Source organism: Oncorhynchus clarkii, chromosome 16 (assembly GCF_045791955.1).
Source record: "Oncorhynchus clarkii lewisi isolate Uvic-CL-2024 chromosome 16, UVic_Ocla_1.0, whole genome shotgun sequence".
Lineage (NCBI taxonomy): Eukaryota > Metazoa > Chordata > Actinopteri > Salmoniformes > Salmonidae > Oncorhynchus > Oncorhynchus clarkii.
Window position 1 is genome coordinate 69,591,510 of NC_092162.1, and position 10,751 is coordinate 69,602,260.

Consider the following 10,751-nt stretch of genomic DNA (forward strand, 5'->3'; position numbering starts at 1 on the left):
TCAACTCATTTTGAATGACTGGACAACAGGAATGTGCCTGATAACCCGTCAACAAAACATTTCATTGCAATTCAGTCACTTTGAAATACATCAACCAGAAAACATACAATGCATTAAGACATATCAACATTTTGCAGCTCTTTATGAACTCTTGAAACAATCCAAACAGGACAATTTAATTCACAGTAATTGTCACGCCCTGACCTTGGAGATCCTTTTTATGTGGGCATTTCTATATTTTGTGTTTCTACGATTTTATATTTCTATGTTTTGGCCGGGTATGGTTCTCAATCAGGGACAGCTGTCTATCGTTGTCTCTGATTGGGAACCATGACCTTTTTCCCCACCTGTGTTTTGTGGGAAGTTGACTTTCTTTATGTCACTTAGCCTTAAGCTTCACGGTTTTGTTTTGTAGTGTGTATTGTTTTGTTCGGCGTCTTTTCTTAATTAGAGAACATGTACGCTGACCACGCTGCACCTTGGTCCGCTCCTTTAATCAGCCGTGACAGTTATATGAAGCTTGTCGGTTCATGTTTCCTCAGTCTTCACATCTCCTACTGTATCCGTGCTCCAAGGATTCTGTGGGAACGTCACGCCCCGGAGAAAGCCATAGATAAGGTGTGTTTTGACTCTTGTGACAGCTCAAATATGTTCAGCCATCCAAACAATGTCCTATATCGTAATTGAGTCGTCACGCTGGGCCTCGGCCCATGCAAGTCGCTAGACGCGATTATTGCCTTCTGTAATTTTTCAACCACATCTGAGATGTCATATCTCTCTCGCCCTAGAGCTTGCTGGTTTTTAACACTTGGTTTCTCCCTGCATGTGAGACAATCGCTGTAGAGAGCCAGTCAGCAGGCGCCTCAGAGAGCTGGAACTGAAGGGTCTTAGACAGCCAGGACAGGGTCTCTGAGGAATACTTTAAACACGCCCCTTCCTTCCCATCCATCTATGAGGAAATTGCTGATCAGACAAGGTTTGATTGGTGGAAGCAATGGGGTGGAAATCGTGTTTTACCCTGTCAACACATTTATAGATCAGTGATTACCTGAACGAAGGCAGGATGGAAGGAAGCGAGGGGCCAGAGTCTGACGAACACTGCCAGTTAGAACTGCTGCTGCTTCTCTGTAAATCTCACTGAGTTAGAATGGAATAATGTCAGCCTACATTGTCTGACAGCTATCACCAGACCCACTGTCATGGTAAGACAAGCAAACAAACAAACTGACTACGGCATGCTGGGATAATTCCAAAGAAATATGAAGAAGATAATTCTCAGCGTCAGCATTAACTTCAAATTGTGCGACCGTATGACTGGGTGGGGGCAGGGATTATGTAGGACCTCTTGTTCTCATTTGCTTTGAGATTGTAATTACTATTTTGTTTCTCAGTAAGAATAATAGTCACTGTTCTACTCAGTGGTTGTGTCTGAAATGACACAATATACCCTATATAGTGCACTACTTTTTACCTGAGCCTTTATGGAACCCTATGTCCTTTATAGTGCACTACTTTTGACCTGAGATCATGTGAGAATAGGGTGTAATTTCAGACCCAGCAGCCTGTGTCTCAGTGGCCTTAATTAACCACTCTGGGATATGTGGGACGCGTCCCACCTGGCCAAAAGCCAGGGAAAATTCAGAGCGCCAAATTAAAATAAATTACTATAAAAATCAAACTTTCATTAAATCACACATGCAAGATAGCAAATTAAAGATACACTTGTTGTGAATCCAGCCAACATGTCAGATTTCAAAAAGGCTTTTCGGCAAAAGCAAACAATGCTATTATCTGAGGATAGCACCTCTGTAAACAAAGAGAGAAACCATATTTCAACCCTGCAGGCGTGATGCACAACGCAGAAATAAAAATATAATTCATGCCTTACATTTGGCGAGCTTCTTTTGATAGCACTCCAATATGTCTCATAAACATCACAAATTGTCCTTTTGTTCGATTAATTCCGTTGATATATATCCAAAATGTCCATTTATTTGGCGCATTTGATCCAGAAAAACACTGGTTCCAACTTACGCAACGTGACTACAACATATCTCAAAAGTTACCTGTAAACTTTGCCAAAACATTTCAAACTACTTTTGCAATACAACTTTAGGTATTTGTTAACGGAAATAATCGGTAAAATTGAAGACTGGATGATCTGTGTTCAATACAGGAGGAAAACAAACTGGAGCTAGCTTTCTGGTCACGCCTCTATCTAACAGTACACTTCAAGTAACCTTCATTCAAGATGGCCGTACTTCTTCATTACACAAAGGAATAACCTCAACCAATTTCTAAAGACTGTTGACATCCAGTGGAAGCGATAGGAACTGCAAGAAGGTCCCTTAAAGATTCCCAATGAAAACCCATTGAAAAGAGTGACCTCAAACATTTTTTTTTAAAAGTCTGAATGGTTTGTCCTCTGGGTTTTGCCTGCTAAATAAGTTATGTTATACGCACAGACATGATTCAAACAGTTTTTAGAAACTTCAGAGTGTTTTCTATCCAAATCTACAAATAATATGCATATCTTATCTTCTGGGGATGAGTAGCAGGCAGTTGAATTTGGGCATGCATTTCATCCGGACGTGAAAATACTGCCCCCTGTCACCAAGAAGTTAATAACACTCATGTCACAGGGTCATGTTAAAGCTTAGGCAGGAATCTGTCTGAAGAGAGATGGAGGGAGAAGATATATTAGGGACAGAAAAGGAGCGAGAGAGAGCGAGACTGACACAGACAGGCAGCATGACAGACAGTTGGAGAGAGACACAGAGATCAAGGCTAGAGAAGGGGACTTAAATTCAATTCAACCAAATGTAAATCAAAATGAGACTTTGAACTGACGTCTGTGCCCAGTGGTTAATCTTTAAAGGTGCACACACGCGCCGCAGAGGAAGAAGACAGGCGTACATCTCCTCTCCTCTGCTCCCTCAATCTCTTACTCCCTCCTTATCAGAGTGACACAATGTGATTAAAAATGTATCTCTATCCCGCTGTTACCTCCTCTAAAAATATGTATCTTTCTCACTTTCACTCTCTCTCTCTGTCTCTCTCTCACGCTCTCTAGAATAACTCTCCCTCCATCTTTTTCTCTCTTCTTCTCCCATTTTTTCTCTCTCTCTCTCTCTCTGCCTTTCTCTCTCTCTGTCTCTCTCTCACACTCTCTAAAATAACTCCCCCTCCATCTCTCTCTCTCTGCCTTTCTTTCTACCCCCTCAATTAAGAGTGCCTTCATGCACTTCAAGTTGTCCAAATCATTTATTATTTAGGGATAGTTTGTCCCATTGAGCATCATGGTAGATTTGTGTGCTCTCTTGTCTCCTCTTCACACACAATAATAATAATCATAGCATAATAATATAATAACATAATAATAATAACAACAACAATAATAATAATAATAATAGCATCATAATAATAATATAAAAATTGATAATAACAACAATAATAATAGCATAATAATAATAATAATATAAAAATTGATAATAACAACAATAACAACAATAATAATAGCATAATAATAATATCATAATAATAATAATAATACTGATAACATAACATAATAATAACAATGATAACATAACACTAATAATAATAATAATAATAATAATAATAGCAATAATAATAATAATAACAACAATAATAACAATAATAATAATAATAATAATAACATTGTAATAATAACATTTAATGATAGTAACAACATTTGTGACGTTTGCTTGTCTATTTGTAGCACAAAACACTGAATTATTGCCACATACACCAGATAGGTGCAGTGAAATGTGTTGTTTAACCAGGTCAGCCATAGTAGTATGATGGGTGCAGTGAAACGTGTTGTTTAACAGGTTCAGCCATAGTTGTCACGCCCTGATCTGTTTCACCTGTCCTTGTGATTGTCTCCCCCCCTCCAGGTGTCGCTTATTTTCCCCGGTGTATTTATCCCTGAGTTTCCTGTCTCTCTGTGCCAGTTCGTCTTGTATGTCTTTCAAGTCAACCAGTGTTTTTCCCGTACTCCTGCTTCTATTCTCTTTTTGCTAGTCCTCCTGGTTTTTGACCCTTGCCTGTTTTCTGGACTGCGTACCCGTCTGCCTGACCATTCTGCCTGCCTTGACCTCGAGCCTGCCTGCCACTCTGTACCTCCTGGACTCTGACCTGGTTATGACCTTTTTGCCTGTCCACGACCATTATCTTGCCTACCCCTTTGGATAAATAAACATTGTGAGACTCCAACCATCTGCCTACTGTGTCTGCATTTGGGAATCGCCTTGTGTCTTGATAATAGTATGATAGGTGCAGTGAAATGTGTTGTTTAACAGGGTCAGCCATAGTAGTATAGGTGCAGTGAAATGTGTTGTTTAACAGGGTCAGCCATAGTAGTATAGGTGCAGTGAAATGTGTTGTTTAACAGGGTCAGCCATAGTAGTATGAGAGGTGCAGTGAAATGTGTTGTTTAACAGGGTATGAGAGCAAAATTGCAAGATTGTTATAATATTGCATCAAATGGTTGTTTTATGCAACATAATAGCATAATAACATTATAACTATTGTGTCTCTGTGAACTGAAAGTGGGCCTTGGGGAGATAACACTGACAGGAGATTTGCAATGTATTTTGGGTGATAAAACCTAAAGAGCATTCCAGAGCATGAGTTAATGTTTCTGTTCTATATGGTACCAGGGAGAGATGGTTCCAGGGCCAGATGACCTCAGGGCCAGACCTTGGTCTCTACACAAAGATAACTGTTTTTACAGCAGATACTGTCTGCTGTGAATTTTAAGTACCTTTCATACAAATCTTAACCTTGCGACCCATTCCATACAGCTGTTGTTCGTCATGTAGACTGAGAGGGGGTGTATCTTAGCTATAAAATACCTTTTTACTTTTGTCTCGTGGCTCTCAACGAATCATTGGAGGGTGATTCGTCAACCAGCCATCATTATCGTAGAGCACTCGATCGATTCACTTTATATGTGTGCGTTGTATTGACCTGCTCCCTTATTAATAAGTGAATAAAGATTTAGTTTAAGTATAACTCTGACTTGTGTGATAAGTTTGTCTCCTCATTTGATAGTAAAGAAATTAACCACCGCAAGGGTCAGCCATAGTAGTATGATAGGTGCAGTGACATGTGTTGTTTAACAGGGTCAGCCATAGTAGTATAGGTGCAGTGACATGTGTTGTTTAACAGGGTCAGCTGGAGCAAATTAGGGTTAGGTGTCTTGATCAAAGGCACTTTGACAGATTTTTCACCTTGGGTATTCAAACCAAGAAACCATTCGGTTACTGGCCCAACGCTTTAGCCACTAGGCTACCTGCCACCCTATCAGTAGAAGCACATGAACATCATAATCCGTGATCATAAAGTAAAAAGTATGTACATTGGTCAGAAGATCAGTCAAATTATCCAAAACGTGCCCTGCACCATGCAGTTGCTTTAAGATTTTTTGATGAGGCATTTTTTATGAGGCAATAGAAGGACAACTTTATGGGTGACCAGTGATTTGGTTGGTATGGATGAGAGCTAGTATTTCAGTTCCACTTGTCTCCTGTTTCACTCATACAATGGGAATGATTCAAATGGATTGTATAGGAAACCTTGGCGATGACTGGTGGGAGTCTAAGAGATTTTATTGTCGGCAGTGTGGGTGCCATCCTCCTGCATCTATACCTATACGTTATATGACTGTAGTACTACAGTATAAGTAGTAGTGGAATAGTGGTTATCATCAGTGTGGATGGTGTGTAAATATGTTCTAGAAATGTTCCCATGAGCTCAGAAACATTGTCTATTTCAGCAGAAAATAAACATTGTCAGCATAACAATATTTAAAAAAAAATCGCTGTGACATTTACTTGATTCCAGCCATCCCATTTGAATTGAGTGAATATAAGATTATGGAGTCCGGAAGTCTGTCATTACACAATGAGTTTATCATGGGCAGGATCTGAGGACCGAGACAGATGACATAATCCAGACGTGACCAGACCAAATCAGATCCGCTCTCATCAGATATCTCACCAACAACAGATTACCCCGCATTATCCTCAGATTAGGAGATCTGTGTTGGACAGCTGCCTCGGAGAGATCCAGCCTCGTACTACTGTTATCCATAGATAACCTTACAGCAGTGTGTGTGTGTGTGTGTGTGTGTGTGTGTGTGTGTCACACCAGAGAAAATGTTTTCGGTACCCGAACAAATAAAATCGACCAAAGCAATGTACAGCTATGTATCCCAGATAAGTGATACCCTATGTTGCGAAGAGAATTACACTCAAAGTGAGTTCTCATACATAAAGTTATTATTTCCCTTGAACCCTCTGAAGATTAATCATTTGAAACCCGCTCAAGATGAATGACTTGAACCCTCTGAAGATGAACGACAGAAGTTCATGTTTCTGACTCAGGTCACACGTCACGTGTTTCTTCTCTAAATGAAAAGAAGTGAAGTGGTTAGATTAAGAAATCAGTCACCCGTACTGTGTCAGTTGGAAACAGTCATACTGTAACAGTAACAGGATTGTCGTCTGATGCCTCAGCTCGGGTTTGGCTTTCTAAATCTAATATGTTATAGTTACTAGTTACCTTTCTAAAATTGTAATCAGTAATGTAACTTTTGGATAACACAAACTCAGTAAAGTAGTCTGATTACTTTTTTGTTACTTTTGGATTACTTTCGCTTTAAGAGGCATTAGAAGAAGACAAAGGATCCATCAAACTCATTTGGTGTGTCATCATAGTGGTCTCTAATTGGTGGTCATCATTTGGTGTGTCATCATAGTGGTCTCTGACTTGTGGTCAGACTCGCTCAGGTGGAACGAACTTAAACTTGCGCCTGTGTTCAATGCTGAATGGAATCCCATTGTGAAAACAAAGGTATCAATGTTTTCTTTCACAAACATCCTTTCTGAAGTTAAAAGTAATCCAATAAGTAATAATCTAGTTTTTCAAAAGTATTTGTAATCTGATTACAATATTTTTTTTGCTGGTAACTCAATAGTTTTTATTTTTATTTTATCAGATTACATGTAAGTGATTACACATGCATGTTTGTTCGACCCCATGCTGCTAAGTCTCTTATCCTGGTAACCAATCAATCAATCAATCAAATGTATTTATAAAGCCCTTTTTTACATCAGCCGATGTCACAAAGTGCTGTACAGAAACCCAGCCTAAAACCCCAAACAGCAAGCAATGCAGATGTAGAAGCACTGTGAACCAATAGAAGATAACCTGTATATGGGTATTTCTATAAACTAGGGTACCAGTGAGGATTTACTACGCTGGACAACTTGTAACAGCTGTTGAGAAGTCGTTGATAATAATCTGCAAAAAATGTGTCACGTGGTGAAAAAAGTTTTCAAGGGCACACAAATCCAAAATAATAAATGCAATTGCGCAATCGAAATCTTCTAACCGAAATAGTCACCTTACCTGGATACTTAAAGTGGTTCTTCAACAATTTTGCGCATTTGGTGTCCAGCTGATGAGTTACGCTGTGATATTTTCACAAATCATCATATGATCCAGGAAATAATTTCTGAATGACATCTTTTGTGATAAAGCATGCAATAAAACAATAGCCCAAGTGCTGGAAAAAAAGTTGTTGGCAAAGAATATCCAGAATATTTGGGTGTCTCATTTGTGACACTGGTGAAGACAGTTGTGCCTGTATTCACATTGGATCTAATATCCCTTTTATTTAACCAGACAAGTCAGTTAAGAACAAATTCCGATTTACAATGACAGCCTACCCCAGCCAAACCCTCCCCTAACCCGGACGACGCTGGGCCAATTGTGCTCTGTCCTATGGGACTCCCAATCACGGCTGGTTGTGATACAGCCTGGAATTCAACCAGGGTCTATAGTGATACCTTCTAGCACTGAGATGCAGTGCCTTGGACCGCTGCGCCAATCGGGATCCCCCTAGTGAATTGAGGTGATCTTCTGTTTTTGTCTGCTTGATTTACAGCAGGGTCTTGTTAGATTTAACAGAGAAAGCATTAAGGTCCACTTCAATATGCTTACCGCCCCAATAGGTATTACTGCACTGTCAGAGCAAGAAGCATAAGCATTTCTCTACACCACCACATAACATCTGCTAATCAATCAAATTTGATTTGGTAATGAGTTCATGTTTTCATATGTTTTTGTGCCTCGTATTGGACACCGAGTCCACTGTGCGCAATTGTGTAGGATAGACTATTGCGCAACACCCAAGCTATTTCTATGAATTATTCTGGATATAATGAAATTACATAGCCTAGTGTGCTTATCAATATGATCTGGTAATGAAATAAGATGACAAATGTTATACAATTCAAGGAGCTTAAAGTAGCATACTTGATGTTGAATTTGGAGTACTGGAATAGACCTTGAAAAATACACGTCTTTAATGGTGCTTGAAAAGTCCTTGCAATTATTTTTAGCCAATTTATAAGTTCTCCTGCTCCCTTTATAATTATCTGTGATTTAAATGTTTTATCCGTTTGTAAATGGTTGTTGCAGTAAATCCATATTCGGTTATTACGAGGACCGCAACATCTAATTATGGCTTCAACTTGGCTTTCCATAAGAAACCCTTCAGTTAATAAAAAGGAACCTGTTTTTTGGTCACTTTCTCATTATAAAAACAGTGACAGTGAGATTAAAAATGGTGAGATTAATGCATGTATCCGATCTATTTTGTCAGGTAATGGCCACATTATTCTCACATATTTTTAGAATGTAAGAAAATATCAGTGCATTGGCAAGGCCAAACATTTTTACTATTCTTAAAGTGGCAATATATAATTTATATATATTATACAATTGTATTACATTGAGGTCATTGAAAATGACTAAGTGCTTGAATTTGACCTGCCAATGTCTGCAAAAACCCTGTTTAAAGAATATATGCCATGGTGTTGTATAGGTGTAGTCATGAGTCAATTTTCACATGTTAACTTTTATGTGGAACTGCATGAAAATCCTTTTTTCGTTTCAAAACATTTTGAAATGTTGATCTCAATGTCACACATTGGCCCCATTTATTTATAGGTGCTTGCTAAAATGACTTGCTTAGAGGAAATGCTGAGCCTGTTGTTGCATTATTATTGCTAACCTCCACATCTATTGGACAACGTCTGAAAACCTCTCTAAACACCACTGGTAAAGTAAGAGAGAGACATTAGTCATTGTGGCCATGGTTACATTCATCACAGGCTGAGTCGCAGGGGAGGGGAACAGAAGGCAGGGGGGTAAAACAAACTGTGTTGTCGCTGTGTGATCGTTAGATTCCTCGTTAGACTCTCAGTCCATTACCTCAATTACCTCGTCTAACCTGTACCCCCGCACTTTTAGTCGGTACCGGTAACCCCTCTATATAGCCTCGTTATTGTTATTTTATTGTGTTACTTTTTTAACTTTAGTTTATTTCTCATAAAACTGCATTGTTGTTTTTTTAGGGCTTGTAAAGTAAGCATTTCACGGTAAGGTCTACTACACCTGTTGAATTCGGCGCGTGTGACAAATACTATTTGATTTGATTTGATCTTTTATCTACCCTAAAAAAAAAAAAACAGCCTTTGAGAAAACATCATCAACCATTGTTGTACAGATCCAACAGACTTTAACCACTTTAACCTGCAGCTTTCTCAGCTGTAACATTAGTGTTCCATGCAGGGGTGGGCATTTCCAGTCTTCCAGGGCCTGATTGGTCTCACACTTTTTCTCCATCCCTGGCAAAAACAGCTGATTAATCAAATTGTACTCTAAACTGAAGATCATGATTAGTTGATTATTGGAGTCAGATGTGTTAGCTGGACCTGGAGCAAAACTGTGACACCAATCAGGCCCCGAGGACAGTCACTAAGCAGTCTGATTCTGAAGAAGAGTGGCATGTTGAGCTCCCAGTGAATATAGTGACGTACAGTGCCTTGCGAAAGTATTCGGCCCCCTTGAACTTTGCGACCTTTTGCCACATTTCAGGCTTCAAACATAAAGATATAAAACTGTATTTTTTTGTGAAGAATCAACAACAAGTGGGACACAATCATGAAGTGGAACGACATTTATTGGATATTTCAAACCTTTTTAACAAATCAAAAACTGAAAAATTGGGCGTGCAAAATTATTCAGCCCCTTTACTTTCAGTGCAGCAAACTCTCTCCAGAAGTTCAGTGAGGATCTCTGAATAATCCAATGTTGACCTAAATGACTAATGATGATAGATACAATCCACCTGTGTGTAATCAAGTCTCCGTATAAATGCACCTGCACTGTGATAGTCTCAGAGGTCCGTTAAAAGCGCAGAGAGCATCATGAAGAACAAGGAACACACCAGGCAGGTCCGAGATACTGTTGTGAAGAAGTTTAAAGCCGGATTTGGATACAAAAAGATTTCCCAAGCTTTAAACATCCCAAGGAGCACTGTGCAAGCGATAATATTGAAATGGAAGGAGTATCAGACCACTGCAAATCTACCAAGACCTGGCCGTCCCTCTAAACTTTCAGCTCATACAAGGAGAAGACTGATCAGAGATGCAGCCAAGAGGCCCATGATCACTCTGGATGAACTGCAGAGATCTACAGCTGAGGTGGGAGACTCTGTCCATAGGACAACAATCAGTCGTATATTGCACAAATCTGGCCTTTATGGAAGAGTGGCAAGAAGAAAGCCATTTCTTAAAGATATCCATAAAAAGTGTTGTTTAAAGTTTGCCACAAGCCACCTGGGAGACACACCAAACATGTGGAAGAAGGTGCTC